Here is an 18665-nt window from a genome sequence, read left to right as displayed (position 1 = left end):
GACCACCAACCCGAACACGGTCGGTTGGGTTAGGAGACCGCCAACTGTCGATGCCGGTGTACCGCTCACCATCATTTCGGCGTAAATTTCAGCGCCGAGTGTAAGCCGTATCGGTGATGAGCGGTAGAATTGTGGATCCGCCAGCCGCATGAATTCAAAGGGCGCGGCAATCTTGGGGTCCACATTGGACGGTGGACTCAAGCGGTAATGGCTTTCGACGACGGCTGCTTGGGTTGTTATGCGCGTCGACGCTCCGAGTTTGCCGCGCAGTATGAGGGTGCATTGTCCATGTCCTTGGCGCTCCAATTGTAAGTCGCGTACCAGCTCCGCATCGACGATCGTGCTGGTGGCGCAGGTATCAATAATGGCCCGAACCAGGTGTAAATGCCCACGCGATTCGTTTCGTACGATGGCCGTCGGCGCAATGTGCACGAAAGGCCGCATGATAGGCGATGGTGTAGCCTGGAGCAGCCGCCCTGTCCGGAAGCCTTCCGGCGTGTCGCGCGTTAGCGTCCTTGTACTTTGGGCTTCAAGAGAGTATGGGGTCGATTTTTTTTACCGCTGCTGTCTCTCGCGTTTGGATGGCTTGGTGGGGCCTCGTTGGAGCCCGACGTCACGGCGCCGCCAATTATTTTGATGGTTTCGAGCTTTATTTACTTACTCCGCCCTTCGTTCGTGCTGCAATAGCGGTCGGAAACTGCGCATCCCGTTCCTGCTCGTTGACGGTCTCAGTTCTGTTTTTGCGTGCTCTTCCTCCATTTTCGCTCTATCTTCCTCCTTTTCCTCTTCCTCCACCTGCTGAGACCAGGCTTTAGCCGGCCCCGAGAGGTTGATTGACAACGCGTCGTCGGACGTGCTGTCTTCGCCGTTTGTGGTCGTCTCGTCGCATACCGGTCGACGCTCATCTAAATGAAGCGTGGTGTGGTGCCTCTCTTGGCACCTCTTGCAGCTATACTTGCGGTTACCTTTGTCCACGCGGTGAAAGGGCAACAGACAGTTTGGACAGTACTTATGCAGAAGTACTGCCCGCAACCTCTCTTCTGGGGATTTTTTACGGTATTCGGCACAGATCCTAAGGCTATGATCCCTGCCGCAGAGCTGGCAAGCAACGTCGAAACGCTTTGCGCCTCCCTCTGACTTGGCCAATAACGTTTGGTAGCGGGTCATGATCTGAAAGAATATTGGTATCATTGATCATGCCCAAATTGAGGTTGGCGGAATGTTGTTTGGGTGGCGTAAACAAAAAAAGTATCTCTAATATATTTTCGCAAGAAAAAAAAACATTTTATTGAAATAAAAAATTAAAGGCCATAAGTGAATACTTATACGCGCAAAGAAACGAAGAAAAAACGGATCTAGCACGCATCCATTTGATGTGGCTGGTGCTTTAGTGCCTTTAGTGCATTTCATAATTTATTTTGTCGGTAGATGTCGCCGAAGTAGTCCTAAAATTTATTTTTGATTTATGGTGAACTTTGTTTTCACAACAAGTGGCCTGCCACCACACGGAACGGTTCGAAACCTGGCTGAAAAGGTTTTACAAAGTTACACTCCACCATTCAACATTATTTTTGACGTGTATTGTCGATAATGTTGAGATTCGTGGAATAGGGTATTTTAAATCTCGACCAAATGAATGACAGTCAGACATTAAATGTAGAGATTTTGACATCTGCTACGCTTTGCCATTTCCTGAATGGAAAAAAGTCATTGATATAAAACACGCGGTGAGTATGGAGGCTAGAAGTTGTAATCTCCTTTTCATTAATTAATTTTTTCTCTTTTATTTCCAGGTATACATTATAATATGTCCCCTTATGTGTAAATTTTTATCACCACGTACTTTTAAGAAACTTATGCACAATCTACCATTTTAAACGTTACGCTTTGTTAAAATTATATATTTGAGGGCCAATCAATGCAAATGACGTACGGGAGTAGCGCTGGGAAACGAGTACGAAACGTTAGCTCATATGGAACGGGTAGAAGAGCATGTTCCGGCAGATACATGCGATACCTATTTTTTACCCCATCACGCAGTAATTAAGGAAGAAAGCACCACCACTAAAGTGAGAGTTGTTTTTAACGCCTCCTGTCCCACTGCTAATGGAATAAGTTTAAATGATGTCCTTCATTCAGGCCCAGTCCTTCAGAGTGATCTAACAATTCTCATACTCCGTTGGAGATTGTTCCGATACGTATTCAACAGTGACATCGAAAAGATGTACCGGCAGATATTGCTAGAGCCCAGGGACACCAGGTATCAACGCATCGTCTTCAGGTCATCCACCAGCGAAACCATCGGCATATACGAATTGAAGACGGTGACCTTCGGAGTAAACTGCTCGCCCTACCTGAACATAAGGACCCTTCTTCAATTAGCAGAGGACGTAGAGGAAACCTATCCCATCGCATTGGACGTCCTACGACATTTTATGTATGTCGACGACGTTTTAGCGGGCGGACACACAATTGCCACCGCCACGAAGGCAAGGGACGAAATCCAAGCGGCATTACAATCAGCCGGCTTCTCCCTCAGGAATTGGACTTCCAATTGCGACCAACTACTGGAAGGTATTCCAAGATCGCATTTATTAAACGAAAACTTTTTAAATTTTGAAGATGCTAGCATGGTTAAAGCGTTAGGGATCAGGTGGAATGCCCACTCTGACTATTTCTATTTTTCTGCGAAACCCATCGATAACCAAGTCGTGTTCACAAAGAGAACAATATTATCTGCTAAAGCAAAATTATTTGATCCACTAGGTTGGCTAGGGCCATTTATTATTACCTCGAAAATCATTATGCAAGTTATTTGGCTGGAAGGCACGGGCTGGGACGAAGTCGTGTCTCCCGCGATATTAGATAGATGGCATGATTTTTTAGAAAGCTACATACATATTGAAAGCATTCGTATACCACGTTGGGTACAGTTTTCCCCGGTAGCGAGCAGCGAACTACATGGCTTCTGCGATGCTTCCGAGAAAGCATACGCAGCCGCAATATACCTGAGGGTACAAGTTGATAATCATGTTTTCGTAAATCTGTTCTACGCAAAAACCTGTGTAGCCCCGGTGAAGACTATATCTATGCCCCGCCTTGAACTATGTGGTGCGGTCCTGCTAGCAGAAATAGTACAGTCAGTCGCGAAAAATCTTAATTTTAACAACCCTACAACCTATCTATGGACGGATTCGACAATCGTCCTTGCATGGATTCGCAAGCCCCCATGCTCGTGGTCCACTTTCATTGCCCATAGGGTGACAAAAATAATTGACAAAGTAGGGAAAGAAAACTGGCTTCATGTCGGCTCGGCATCAAACCCGGCAGATCTCGCAAGTAGAGGTATACCCGCTGAAGATCTTATCAACAAAGCCCTGTGGTGGGAGGGCCCTTCTTGGCTTCATGAAGATAGCTCAAATTGGCCTACCCAAGAAACAGAATATACCACCACGTCAGAAGAAAAGCGGGTCAAGGTACACTCGTCAATAGTAGACACAGACTCTGATATCCCAACAAGATTTTCTGACCTCTCGAGAGCTTAGAAAGTACTATCCTACGTCTGGAGATTCTTTCAAAGAACTAACCCAAAAACAAGAGCCTCAGTTCAGGCGAATTCTTGCGCAATTTCGTCGAGCGAAATAAAAGCAACGACCCAACGTCTGATTGTTATTTACCAAAGGAGGCATTATGGGGAGGAGTATTCAGCTCTAAAATCTAAAAAACTTATAGGAGCAAAGAGCGAGGTACTACCACTGAACCCATTCTTAGATGAAAGGGGGGTTATGAGGGCAGGCGGCCGCCTCGAAGCTTCCGAAGATATCCCGTACAACGAGCGACATCCAGTCATTTTGCCGTATAATTGCCAGTTGTCGCGTCTTATTGTAAAGTTTACCCATAGGATCTCACTCCATGGGGAAAACCAACTTATGCTACGCCTCATCCGTACGCATTATTGGATACCACGGGTCAAGAACATGATAAAAACGACAATCCACAATTGCAAGGAATGCACGATTTACCGAAAACGTGTTCGAACCCAGCTAATGGGAATTTTACCCAAGGAGAGAACTACGTACTCACGGGCATTCACAAACACAGGAGTTGATTTTGCGGCAAATTCACCTTTGAGGAGCTTGCGACTTTGCTATGCAGGATCGCAGCCTGCCTCAACTCCAGACCATTGAGCCCTGCGTCAAACAATGCATCAGACCTGGAGCCACTAACCCCAGGTCACTTTCTGGTAGGAGGACATCTCTTATCTCCACCAGAACCTGACGCCAGCGAAAACTCTGCCTCAATCATAAATCGATGGCAAAAGTTAAAATCCCTACATCACTCCTTCTGCAAGAGGTGGAAATCGGAATACCTCTCTGAACTGCAGAAGAGAAATAAATGGAGATCTCCCAAAACGAACCTAAAAATCGGGGACCTTGTCGTAATCAAGGAGGATAATTTGTCTCCAAACAAATGGAGACTCGGACGGGTGGTCAAATTACACCCAGGACCTGACGATCGCGTCAGAGTGGTCGATATCATGACGATGAAAGCCCAGATAACCCGACCCTCGGTAAAGCTCATCATCTTACCAGACAATCGTGATGAGGCAGAAGAATCTGCTGCATCCAATTAAAACCTTTGCCGATAGTATTCCACCTCACGAAATCCCACAACATAAATTTACCTATTAAAAAAAAAAAAAAAACAAAAAAAAAACTCGTTTCCTAACAAGCCAACGTAATAAAACCGCACTGCGTTTTTCCTTTTTTGCGTACGCAAACAACCGGCGTTTTTTGCCCGAACCCAAATAAGCAGGCATCTAAATGTCACGCAGAACAAAAATTGGAAATCGATTTCGGTTTTTCCGCAGCAAATTCTATTTGGGTTGTTCTCATACAAGTTGTATGTGCATGAGACAGTTTTGACAGAAAATGACTTGCGTGAGTTTATAGAAAGTTGGCTTGTAATTGCCTGCAGTTACTAGACTGGGGTACGTATCATCGATCAAATAGTTACATTCGCTTTGCTCGCATTACCATGGTGTATATTGTTGTTTGTTGCAACACACCACCGTATTTCATGTACCACATGTATTACGTTTAGCAACGATAACTTTGTAATTTCGCCCTCACAGAAATTTTAGCGCGTTTGAAAATTAGAAAATGTTCATTGTTACCATGTACATACATCAGTTAACTCACCAGGAAGTGCGAGACAAAGGCGAATAGAACTTCTTACGGCTCGCAGCACTGCTTGCTGCTTGCTGCTTTTTTGCATTGGAGTAGGAGAGCTGGTTTTATAAAAAATAGGGCTTGCGGTGATTTAAAAACCCCGCAAGGTCTAAAGGAGTTGGACAAATTCCTTACGGACAACAGTTACATTAGCGGCTACACGCCCAGCAAAGCTGATTTATCAGTATTCGATGCTTTAGGCAAGGAGCCAACTGGTAACTTCCCACGTGTACATCGTTGGTACCGTCATATTGCTTCCTATCAGGCCTGTGAAAGTGCTGCCGGGGTCGGTTCCCCATTATCACAGGCTGCCGGTGGTAAACCTGCAGTTGCGGCTCCTGCTGCTGCGGATGACGACGTCGATGTGGATCTCTTCGGTTCTGACGATGATGAAGAGGATGCAGAAGCAGCACGTATTCGTGAGGAACGTGTTGCGCCATATTCTGCGAAAAAAATCTAAAAAACCCGCGCTAATCGCTAAGTCGTCAGTGCTGTTGGATATTAAGCCATGGGATGATGAGACCGAAATAAAGGAAATGGAAAAACTGGTACGCAGTTTTTGAGATGGAGGGGGTGCCTCCAAGTTGGTGGCAGTTGGTTATGGAGGATGAGAAAGTTTCAATTGAGTTGTTGACTGAAACCATTCAGGTAAAATTCAAGAACTTGTTCAATCCGTCGACATTGCTACCTTCAATAATACCTAAGCTAGGAGACTTCTTAAAGCTCGCGGCGCTGCGAATGGCAGCTGTTCTAATTACAATTCTTATAGCTTGCCTTTTGTTTGGCCTTGACTGGTTTGCAACATTCATCCCAGCCAGTACCGAATTCTTCGTCTAAAATTATATCATATGATGGGCTACTAATTGACGCAGGTATAAGCAATAGAGTATTGGATTTTTATTTCAATAGTTTTGTGTTTTTTCATTGGTTACCAACCAGCACATGTCATTTGTTTTTCGCTTTTCTAAACTATAATTATATCTGTTTAATGTTAGGAGAGAAAACATTATGTCGGCATGAGTTTTCTACCGTCGTATCCATATGCTAATTGCTGACTTCACTGAGTTTATGCATAACAGAATTAAGGGGAAAGGCGGATGAAACCGCTCGAACGGTTATGGGATTTTCAAAAGAGGGCTTGGAACCACCACATAACACAGAACATAACTTTTAAATGAGATTCTAGATATTGCCTATTAAAAATGAGAGCTGGTTTGACAAGTTGTGAGAGGTCTGCGCGGAATACTCTCAATCTTTTGAAACAAGCCTCTGGGCTGACTGGCATCACTACTTTATCTTGGGAACATTTCTTTGGATCCATAATTCAATACTATTCGAATTTGCGACAGGAACATTGTGTTGGTAGTGACACATCTTACAAAAGCCATTAAACCGCGGTATTAATCCTCAAGAAATAGAAGCCCTACAAACAGTACTCGAAGTGACAAGATGTGTGGCTAATTATGATGAATTATCACGTATAGCAATTTGTGGAAACCCGAATTGGGCAGCGTTGAGTTGCCCAGTGCCATTTGTGGCGGAAGGACATATTTTGGAAACACTGTCCGCGCTGGGCAAATCTAAAGAAATAGCAACAGTCCTATGGAACATGATGGCATCAGCTCAAATTATGCCAACTTTTCCGCCTCAGGGATCCCACTGTGCATGCAATCCTCAAACAGAAATCAGACGGAGAAATGGGAAATCGGCTTAAAAATGCTTCGAGGATAATTAATTATTTAGTAAGGATTTATGAACCAAAACCTAGCGTTGGGACACCATATACTGTTGCAGATGCGAAAGGAAATCTCATTGTTTTTTTTGCCTTTTGATAATCGAAGAAGGTCAAAAAAACAAAGGTTGTTTCTAGACTTAATCTGACTGCAAATTGTCCAAACATATTGGTTGGTTTGAATAAAAATCCTTTGGATATTCATCCACGCAGCCAGAGTCCCGATCATCTGCTGAGTATTACGCAATTTGTAATTTTTTGCAGCTCTTTACCGAATTATTCTTAAGCTGCTGTAAATATACTCCATATGGTGTCTAATGCACCGAACATCTCTACCCAAATACTGGGTGTCTCTATTTCAAATAGCCATATGTAGGATGAGATCTGATAAGGTTTTGTAGACAGCTTAGATATAGAGGTAAGCCCAACATCGTCCACTTTGTACGAAAAGGCGAACGATTTAAGTATTTTACGAAGATATATTCAGAAATGAAAGCATCAAAAATAGAGCTACTACGGAATTGTATAACACAGCATCAGCCAAATATTGGGCTTCACGTTTTTGGATGTGACTCTCCAAACAATGCTATAGAAAAACGAAAACTAAACATATCCGATTCAACTAATCACTGGCTTAAGTTCTTACTTATGTTGTTGGAAAATCACTTGTAGATAAAGAAAACGTCAAATACATATGATGTTGAATTGGAACAATAATTCAACGAACGTGTTTGCTTCGGTATTTTACTGTGTTCTTCTGGCCGCACATCAAAAGGAATTTTGCGATATTTGCGTCCCTCGAATGATTTTATATACTGACCTCTTCGGGCGCTTCCATTTAAGCATGCAAAGCATTCGAACATTCCGTACCACACAAATTATTTGCTGGGATGTACGGCAATAGAGCTAGAATTAGCGAGTTTCCATTACACATAAAGGTAAATTCAACAAATCTCTGAAATTTTGTTTATTTATGATTCGTAAACAACTTTGTCATATGACATAAAACAGGAGCTTCTATTTGAAATGCTACTGAAACTTCTCTACAAATCAATATCAAAGCAACCCGCTTTTGAGGTAACCCTTTTAGCATCGGAAGTAATTTGTGTAACTATCGTTGTTTAAGGCAGTGGTTTTCCCGAAAACCAGGATGTTCAGGAATTGGAACAATGCAACATACCACTTTGAGAATATTGTTCGCTCAGGCTCAAACATCTTGAACTTAAAACGACTATTGGCATGGGTTGTTATAAGCAACTCTCAAAAAAAAGGTTAGAATCAACTTGTATGAGGCAATGTTGGCCTGCCTTGGAATATTTAATTGACAATACAAATACAACACGCAATGGCAAACTTACATTTGTGTCCCGATTGAAAACATACATTTATAGGGTCAACTTATGCAGGTGGTAACTGGACTGCTTTCTTCATTGGGAGACAAATTAATTGAAATAATGAGCCGGGATTGCGTTGATGTATGTATGTAAAATGCTTGCAATGTCATGGGTCGTATCCATGTTGGAATTTAATACCATTCTCAGTGCCATGCAATAGTTGGCATACCGCGGATATTTGGCGAATATTATCGAGAACTTGGAGCAATTAGATGAATATTTACGAATCGTGGCCAATGATTACATGTCTTCTGAGGATAACCTGAAATTAAAAGGGAAGGATAATTTAATTGATGGTAATAAGAAATTACAATCAATTTACTAACCTTACCGCTGCTATGCCACCGTACAACCGCGTGGATTTTTTCACAATGACATTTCTCATTCAGGAAATGCCTTTAATAACTAAACAACAAGCAGTGATGCCTACACCTATGGCCGCAATTAATGAGCACTTGACTCACCTGCACCATTTTAGGCCAAAAAGCTAAATGTACCAAATACTCTGGTAGGTCTTTAATAGCAAATAAGACGTTGCTATTCAATGAAATACCAATTACAAAAGTATACCGAATCTTTTACGAACGTATGAGGAGAAAGAGTAGTATTGTCACATACAAGGGAGGGGCAATAACCGATCTAGCCACCAGTGTAATAACCCTGCAAAACGCTCGCGTCAATCCACGTCATTTGACTAGTCATTTTAGAGTCATAGGTTATATTCATATTCACATTTGTATGAGCGTGGGTAAGTTTTGTGACCAAATTTTTTGTAGGAATGTCCACACAATAATCCAGCAAAGTTTTGCACCTTGTTGGTGGAAGCCCAGGGTGGTTTATAGTAAACATCACCACAATTTATAGCAAGTTACTGCAAGTTAAAATACATTAGGGGACACAAAGATAACCCCAAATCTGGAACTTTGTTTCTAGATTTTGTATACCTAATTTTGTATAGCTAAATTTATATACTTTTTTTCTAAATTTTGTATACCTAAATTTGTATACCTGTTTCTAAATTTTGTATACATAATTTTGTATACCTAAATTTGTATATCTGTTTCTAAATTTTGTATACCTGAATTAATTTGTATACCTGGTTCCGAAAAATTTTATAATTCAAAATTTTGAGGTAATCTCGTCACTCAGCCACAACCAGATATTTTTTTTGAAAAATAATCAATACAGACACGTATATAATATGACTTAATGAGTCTAATTGCAGGCATCATGACCCGCTACGGCCAATTGCGCAAGGCATATGAAAAAAAGGCCAGCTATTTCAAGGTCCCATGCCATTTGCGTTCGGCTAGGCATCCGATCCGTTTATGCCCAGTCTACCGTTCAAAGACGCCTGAGGAACGGATGCGCGAAGCTCTTCTGAGCAATTATTGTGGCAATTGCCTCTCCATGGCGCATCGCACGGCTGGTTGCACAAGCAACGGGAGATGTCGACGATGTGGCGAGAAACACCACACCACCCTTCACGTGGATAAGCAAACCAAAGCCTCACGTGAGCCGTACAAGCCGTGGAGCGTACAGGTAGAGGAGGAAGAACGCGATAACCTCGAAGGGGCGTTATCACTATACGCCTCCGATATTGAGGCGGAGGAAATGGGACGAGAAACCACGGAGAGGGAGGGAGATCAGAACTACTGCCCTTCCGACACTCCGATAGACCGGAACCACTGCCCTTCCGACTATCAGGGGGATCGGAACCACGGCTCTTCCGACCCCTGCTACAACATGAGCGCCAACAGTCGAACAGAACTCCTCACCGTCGTCGCCGACAACGAAAACGCCCCCAGCTGGCCAACAACAACACAAATGGCCGTCACGAAGCCATCACGACTAAACTGCTTCGCTCTACGTCGACCGCCGCCGATTCTCGAGGAGTCATTGCCACTCTCCAGCTAAGGACGCCGCAAACGTTCCGCAGTGGACGTACAGGGCTGGACCCCGTCGCCGGACCGGCAGTGCGGCCCATGATATCGATTCCGCCGACTGCTATCGTGAAAATTGAAGCTGGAGGACGACTTCACCTGGTTCGAGCACTAATCGACGTTTGTTCGCCGTCAACTGTTATATCGGCCGACTTGGTCCGGGATCTGCGACTGGACGAAAACCGAGTGGGTAGCCAGACAGGCTGTGTGGTGTGTCTGCGGGGAAGCACGGCGATAACAAACGCATTGCGACCCATGCCGTCGTCACACCACATTTCCACCGAGTGGCGCCTAGTCTCAGCCTGGATCCAGCCATCGCGACGGTGTACACACACATATGTCTCGCCGATCCAAAATTTTACGTCGCGTCGCCAGTTCACCTCATTCTCGGGGCAGACGTATATGCCGATATCATGCTCGACCAAGTGCTGCCAGCGTCATTCGGTCCACTCTTGGCGCAAAGCACAATCTTCGGATTTGTGCTCTCTGGAGTATCCCGCGCCTAAAATGTCGTAGATAGACATAAATATCCAACAAAAAGGAATTAATTTCGAATTTGAATTTAAATTATGAATTTTGTAATAATGAATATTTTGTACTGTTGAACTCATGCGTACAGTTTTTCCATCCCCAAATCTCTTATCTTTCTTCCTCTAGATATTGTCTACTCTAGCAGCAGGACAAGACGAGGTTGCGTACCGCAAGGGGGCCGGCATGTTTAGGCCAGCAGGCTAACCCCAAGGGAAAATTAAGGGTCGGCCACCCTAATGCAATCTAATACAAAACCGCTTATTTGTTACGGCCGTTAGCACTTATACTAAAAGAAAAAGTGATGGTTCGTTAAGTTACCCCGCCAAAGGCCTGTTAGTTTTGGGGGTAAACGGAATGCGTGGAAAGGAAACTCTTTCACTTGGATTAAAACCGCAGCAGTTTACGCACGCTCGAACGTCTTGAAGCCGCAAGTTTAAGCGACATCAAACGTCACACCGCCAGAAAGTAGAGTTCCTGAATATATTAAAGGTAACATTGTAGCAATTGCATGCTTGCTCCTTTAAACTCTCTCTCTGTTAATTTCCACTACGTATTTTATGAAATAAAGTCTATTGAAATTTTAATATTAATCACTGCCTTTCCATCCTAACCTCCATCGAGAGAAACTAGTCTGGAATCCGCCAGCTCAAGTTTTCATTAGTTAAGGCGAAAAAAGAGGAAGAAAATAAAAACACCAAAAGGGTTTCGTATTAGTAAAAAGGAATTCACAGTGTGCTTTTATTTATATAAATACAACAAGTGTTAAGAAATGGTTTAACAAATGTTGTGTAAAATGATATATATGTAATAATAATTATGAAAATTTGCACTTACGTGAACGTGTGATTACGTGTACCTTTGCTGGCTGCTGGATTTAAAGAGGACGATCCTCTTTGCGACATGAGCCGATGAACCCGCGATACAGCTCCTTCGTTGGGTTTCCCGGCAACAAAGTTGCTATACCGCGGGCTCACAGCGGTAAAAATCTAAGATACATGCGTACTACCACTCACACGTGCCTGTGTGTATTAGTGATCACAAGCATATGTGGGTGATAGTAAACGAAGGAAAATAACTAGGAAAATTATGTTACGAGGGAAGGGAGATATATTTAGGCCTGTGGCCTAAACACTGCTGCTCTGCTTCGGCCATGACTTTCTTAGAAGCTGCCTGAGCGTATTCTCTCCACCTCGCTGCCTGCTTTGTCTGCTTTTTGACTTTGGCGGTGTTTTTTGAATCGCCTGCGCTTTGGCGACTAGCACGAGTCATATGCGTTGAACGGAATTTTTTTTTTTGACCGATCAACGACCCTTTTTTTTGCGACTGAACTGCAACTGTAGAAGTACTGTTTTGCCAACTTCACTTTATTGCACGGCTTGCCTATTGTTCTTCAATTCGGCTGCAACTTACATAAGCTTGATTCAATTTGTATTAAGGTTCGGCAGGTTGAGCCCCCAAATGTAAAGATATGCAATTAATAACGTTTATTATTCAATTCCAAGTTGAGTATTCAAAAATAAGTACAATTAAAGTGGATTACAATTAAAGTAGGTTGGTACAGCGAATAACTATAGTAATGATGGCTGCTTTGGTCGACGGCTGATTGCGACTGCCTGTCCGCTCGCTATTAGTTTTTTCTCCGAGCTACTTTACTCAGGCTGCGCGCTCTTTATTCGCCTTGAGTGTTTTACGTTTGCGGTGCCATATGTGTTGGTATATGCGTGCTGTCACAGTGCCTCCTCACCCGGCTTACATACATTTCAGAGCAAGGGGAAAAAGTGTCAATAAAATATGACACTATGGCAGCATTGCCTCAAACAAGTCCAATTTTCACATTCATTCTGTAACAGATGTCGCAGTGTTGTGAATATCAATTGGCAAGAACCAGAATAGAAGTATGAATAATGAAGACAAACAAAAAACCGCTGTGATGACTGAATGGTTATAGCAGCGGCGCCTAAACGTTGCCGATGAAGGAATTTAGCAGTTCCGAAATGGATCTATACAACGAGCTTTGGCAGCTGTCTAAATTTTTTCTTTCTTCTATTCTAATTTAATAATTTTTTCAATTAAGAAAAAATTTATCATAACAATAATAATGATAAAATAATTATTGTTAGGCCTTGAGCTCGATTCGAACCCGCGATCTTACAAATCAGTAGGCCGATATAACGACAAAAATTGTTAATACATCTCAGAGCACGGAGAAAGTGTCAATAAAATATGACACTATGGCAGCATTGCAATCAAACAAGTCCAATTTTCACATTCATTCTGCAACAGATGTCGCAGTGTTGTGAATATCAATTGGCAAGAACCAGAATAGAAGTAGGAATAATGAAGACAAACAAAAAACCGATGTGATGGCTGCATGGTTATAGCAGCGGCGCCTAAACGTTGCCGATGAAGGAATTTAGCAGTTCCGAAATGGATCTATACAACGAGCTTTGGCAGCTGTCTAAATTTTTTCCTTCTTCTATTCTAATTTAATAAGTTTTTCAATTAAGAAAAAATTTATCATAGCAATAATAATGATAAAATAATTATTGTTAGGCCTTGAGCTCGATTCGAACCCGCGATCTTACAAATCAGTAGGCCGATATAACGACAAAAATTGTTAATACATCTCAGAGCACGGAGAAAAAGTGTCAATAAAATATGACACTATGGCAGAATTGCGATCAAACAAGTCCAATTTTCACATTCATTCTGCAACAGATGTCGCAGTGTTGTGAATATCAATTGGCAAGAACCAGAATAGAAGTATGAATAATGAAGACAAACAAAAAACCGCTGTGATGACTGAATGGTTATAGCAGCGGCGCCTAAACATTGCCGATGAAGGAATTTAGCAGTTCCCGAAATGGATCTATACAACGAGCTTTGGCAGTTGTCTAAATTTTTTCTTTCTTCTATTCTAATTTAATAAAATAATTATTGTTAGGCCTTGAGCTCGATTCGAACCCGCGATCTTACAAATCAGTAGGCCGATATAACAACAAAAATTGTTAATACATCCCAGAGCACAGGGAAAAGTGTCAATAAAATATGACACTATGGCAGCATTGCCATCAAACAAGTCCTATTTTCACATTCATTCTGCAACAGATGTCGCAGTGTTTGTGAAAATCAATTGGCAAGAACAAGAATAGAAGTAGGAATAATGACGACAAACAAAAAACCGCTGTGATGGCTGAATGGTTATAGCAGCGGCGCCTAAACGTTGCCGATGAAGGAATTTAGCAGTTCCCGAAATGGATCTATACAACGAGCTTCGGCAGTTGTCTAAATTTTTTCTTTCTTCTATTCTAATTTAATAATTCTTTCAATTAAGAAAAAATTTATCATAATAATAAAATAATCATTGTTAGGCCTTGCGCTCGATTCGAACCTCTTACAAATCAGTAGGCCGATATAACAATAAAAATTGGTAAAATTTTTATTCTTTATCCTATGCATTCAATTTTACTCTTGACATTTATTAATTGTTTCGAGGAGGTGCTGTTTTGCACCACCTGTTTTGAAATAAAATAAAACAAGTATAATGTAGAGCACTTTATTGTTTCGTGATCACAGCAGAAGTGACGTCCAAAGTTTTACAATATTTTGTCTTAGCTATGAATTTGATCTCATAGCAGGAATGAAAATGAATAAATGTTACAACAAATATTTAATGCATTGTGTTAAGAGTAACAGTTATACATATTAGAAAAGGTTTAAAATATATTATGTGTTGTGCTGAGGGAATAACCGTTAGGTATGCATATTATCATCCCATTTAGTGATGTAAACGAAATAAGAAATTAGTGCTGCTTCGAATATCGGGACTGCTCGGAACATCCTCCCCCCGTTGGCAGGTTTAGGCTTTCAACTGCTTCAGTCTCAATCGGAAGCACAGCAACTTTTCTTACTCCTCGCTTAACTAGTCCATTGGAAGTTTTGATCGTTATAACACGAACCACACCATCAGCGCCGCGAATCAGATTTTCCACACGCCCTAGTCGCCATTTCATGGATGGAAGGTTTTCGTCTTTTAAAATTACCATGTTTCCAGCCTGAATGCCTCCTTTTGACCTTTGCCACTTGACCCTCTCCTGCAACAGTGACAGGTATGAGGTACTCCATTTTTTCCAAAATACCTGTTGCATATGGCATATGCGCTGCCATCGGTTTAAATGACTGATTTCAACACCGGTAACGTCTGGTTCAATTAGGTTCGTAAATGGAGCGCCTATGAGGAAATGAGCTGGCGTGAGCACGTTCAAATCTTCTGGATTTTTTGAAATGGGACAAAGTGGACGAGAATTAATTATCGCTCCGATTTCACACACAAGGGTTCGGAGCTCTTCAAATGTTAAAATTGATAAACCAACGGTACGTAGAAAGTGGAATTTCGCTGACTTAACTGCAGCCTCCCATAGTCCGCCGAAATACGGAGATCGAGCTGGAATAAATTTCCAAGCGATGCCTTCTGAGATGCATTGATTCATTATTTCTGTCTTATGTGAGTTGCTTGAAAACAGTTGTCTTAATTCTTGCAGCTCGTTTTTGGCACCAACAAAGTTCGTTGCATTATCTGACCAAATGGTGTGTGGTTTGCCTCTTGTGCAAATGAAGCGTTTGAGGGATGCCAGAAATGATGACGTGGTAAGATCTGGAACAAGCTCTAAGTGGCAAGCCTTCTTGCTAAAACAAATGAAAATGCATTTTATCGGTGCCCTTGTGCGAACTTCCGATTTGTAATAGAATGGCCCACAATAGTCGACGCCAGTTGTGAAAAGTGTTCGGTTTGCTTGCAGTCGGTCGGATGGTAGGTTGCCCATAATATTCTCATAGATCTTGGGTTTCAAACGGAAACAGCGAATGCATTTGTTTATGACGCTGGACACAGCCTTTCGACCGCCAATTGGCCAATACTGCTGTCGAATCGAAGCTAATACGCTTTGAGGGCCTGCATGTAGATATTTTTGGTGCAAATATTCGATCATTGCGTTTGTTACTGGGTGATTCTTTGGCATCAAAATTGGGTGTTTTGCTTCAAAATTTAATGATGAGTTTTGCAAACGCCCACCAACTCGAAGAAGCCCAAATGTATCAACGAATGGATTTAATGACTTGAGCTTGCTTGATGAATTGAGTTCCTCATTGGATCGTAGCGCCTTGAACTCAGCTGCAACATGAATTTGTTGAATGTTACGAATGAGCATGTGCGTACCCATTTTGATATTTAGCGGAGTCAGTGGTTGATTATCAAGGGGAATATTCCGCGATCGGGGAAAGTAGAAGTAAACGTATGCAAATATACGCTGCAATTTATCAAAGGAGTTGTGGTACTTGCAGTCGAGTGCCACCTCCCGCAGTTTGCAAGTAAGTAAAGATCTGCGCCGTCGTTCAGGCAAATCGGTTAGAAAAACCATGTTGTTTGGCCAAAACGAAACCTCTCTCTTGTAAGAAATGTTGGACCACTGCTCGACAGTTTAGATGCCATTAGTTCATTGGGGGTGCATCCCCTTGAAAGTATGTCTGCCGGATTTAAAGAAGTAGGCACGTGATGCCAAGCAATACCTTCTGTTAAACCTTGTATCTGGCTTTCTCTATTCGATACAAAAACGTTAAAATTTGAAGGTTGCTCTCGCAGCCAGAATAGAGTAACCATTGAGTCTGACCAGCAATGAACCCTATGAGGATGTGGAAAATCTTGCGATATGGGTACCACGAGTTCCGCAAGCAATAAGGCTGCACACAATTCTAACTTAGGAACAGTTATACTCTTTAGGGGTGAGACTCTCGACTTTGCACAAAGCAAGTAAGATTTCAAAACACCATCACATTTTGAACGAATATAAACCCAGACACCAAACGCTGCTAATCTCGCGTCACAGAATGCGTGAATCTTCCAAGTTGACTAAGGAGTTAGTACATAACGAGGAAATTTAATGCTGCTGACTAGGGCGAATTTTGCTTGAAAATCAGTCCAAGAAGTTTGTAATGATTGGGGCAAGGCTTCGTCCCAATGTAACTTTGCTTTCCAAAGGGTTTGCATAAAAATTTTTGCCTTTGTAATGACTGGCGAAACTAAACCAAGCGGATCATAAAATTTAGCAATATACGAAAGTATTGCACGTTTCGTAGTGCGTGAGCTGCATATTATAGGCGAAAAGGAGAATAAGAAATATTCTGTCTTTGGATCCCAGACAAGGCCAAGGGTTTTTGCAATATAAGTTCCATCATGGATCTTGAGTAGGCTTTCACGCTCTGAGTCATTTACATCATGCAGTGTACCAGTTTCGTTTGAGCACCATTTACGAATATTGAATCCTCCGCGTTGAAGTAAACCCTTTACTTGATGCCTTATTTCAATTACTTCTTGTATGGTATTTCCACCTGATAAAAGATCATCAACATAAAAATCTCTTCTAAGTATTTTCGCACCTTATGGATATGACTCTTCTTCATCATATGAAAGTTGATGCATAGCGCGTATTGCTAAAAAGGCAGCAGATTTTGTACCATAAGTGACAGTGTCTAACTTATATATCTGCAGTTCATCGAGTGGATGCTCGCGCCATAAAATACATTGAAGATATTCGTCCGGAGGTGTCACTCGTACACATCGGTACATTTTACAAATATCTCCACACAAAGCGAATTTACGAAAACGAAATTGTAAAAGGGTTTTGAAAAGTGTCGGCTGAATAGTTGGGCCAGTTAACAGTAAATCATTAAGAGAATAGCCTGTGGTAATTTTTTCAGAACCATCGAATACGACGCGAAGTTTTGTCGTAGTGCTGCTTAGCTTCTGCACGCAATTATGTAGAAGAAAAAATGTTGGTGTTGTTGTTGTACGCGATTTTGCTAGCGACATATTGTTTAACGATGCATACTGATTCATAAAGGAATTATACTGAATTCTCAAGTCATGATTTTTTTCCAATTTTTTTTCTAAGTTTTTGAATCTGTAGAAAGCATGATTGTAGGAATCGCCAAGAGCATTAAGGTTTGTTTTTGCTGGCAAGCGTACTGAATACTCTCCAGATTCTAAACGAGAAAAGTTGTCCTTGAAATGGCGCTCACACCACTCATCATCTTCATCTGGTGGGGCAGCGGAATCGAATCGATTCTCTATTTCCCAGAATCGTTTCACAATGTCGTTCAAAGAGTTGTTGGGTTGTTGTTCTTCAGCTATGTTTTTGCTGCAAGCAGCTAGAGTTGCTGGTTTTTTATTGACATATGAAACGCCACCAGAGACAACCCAACCCAATTGAGTTTTTTGGAGTATGGGCAAATTCGCAGCTAGGCGAATTTGGCCAACGCACATCAGACCAAAAAATAAACCCGCTCCAATAAGCAAATCTATTCGCTGTGGTCTAAAGAACAAAGGGTCAGCCAGGTTAATATTCGATGGTATTTTTCATTCGGAAGAAAGACTGAAGTTTGGGTGGTAATCTGTTATGCTGGAAGTTACCACAGCAGTGAACGAAGTATTGTAGGTTTTATGTTGCGACTGTGCGAAAATGTCGATCTCCTTTTCGGCGGCAAAACTGGATTCGCCAATCCCGGAGATTAAAAATGATGGTTTTTTGAATGGAAGTTGCAGCTGATTTGCTAAACGAGTAGTGACGAAATTTATTTGAGAGGCCGAATCGAGAATGGCTCGACATGGTACAAATAGCCCAGAACGATTTTTTACTGACATTATAGCCGTAGCTAGTACCACATTACCTTTGACGCACGATTCCGAGGCCTTGGGCGTTAGATTTGTCGATAACGTTGAAATTAGTGTTTGCTGTGACATGGTTGTGCCTTCAATTACTGACGTATTTGAGGGCGTTGA

General features: G+C 42.0%; 4 pseudogenes; all 4 read left to right on the top strand.

Moving 5' to 3' along the window:
- Window positions 1-207: 207 nt before the first annotated feature.
- On the top strand, window positions 208-5935 carry LOC137235029 (probable elongation factor 1-beta; annotated as a pseudogene).
- A 71-nt stretch (window positions 5936-6006) lies between these two features.
- On the top strand, window positions 6007-6870 carry LOC137235028 (nuclear pore complex protein Nup205-like; annotated as a pseudogene).
- Window positions 6871-6896: 26 nt separating this feature from the next.
- Window positions 6897-7899, top strand: LOC137235027 (nuclear pore complex protein Nup205-like; annotated as a pseudogene).
- A 6-nt stretch (window positions 7900-7905) lies between these two features.
- Window positions 7906-8682, top strand: LOC137235026 (nuclear pore complex protein Nup205-like; annotated as a pseudogene).
- Window positions 8683-18665: the final 9983 nt, after the last annotated feature.

The sequence above is a fragment of the Eurosta solidaginis genome, chromosome X (genome assembly GCF_040869045.1).
Source record: "Eurosta solidaginis isolate ZX-2024a chromosome X, ASM4086904v1, whole genome shotgun sequence".
Classification (NCBI taxonomy): domain Eukaryota; kingdom Metazoa; phylum Arthropoda; class Insecta; order Diptera; family Tephritidae; genus Eurosta; species Eurosta solidaginis.
The sequence above is the reverse complement of the archived record's forward strand: the minus strand, read 5'-3'. Positions and strand labels throughout refer to the sequence as shown.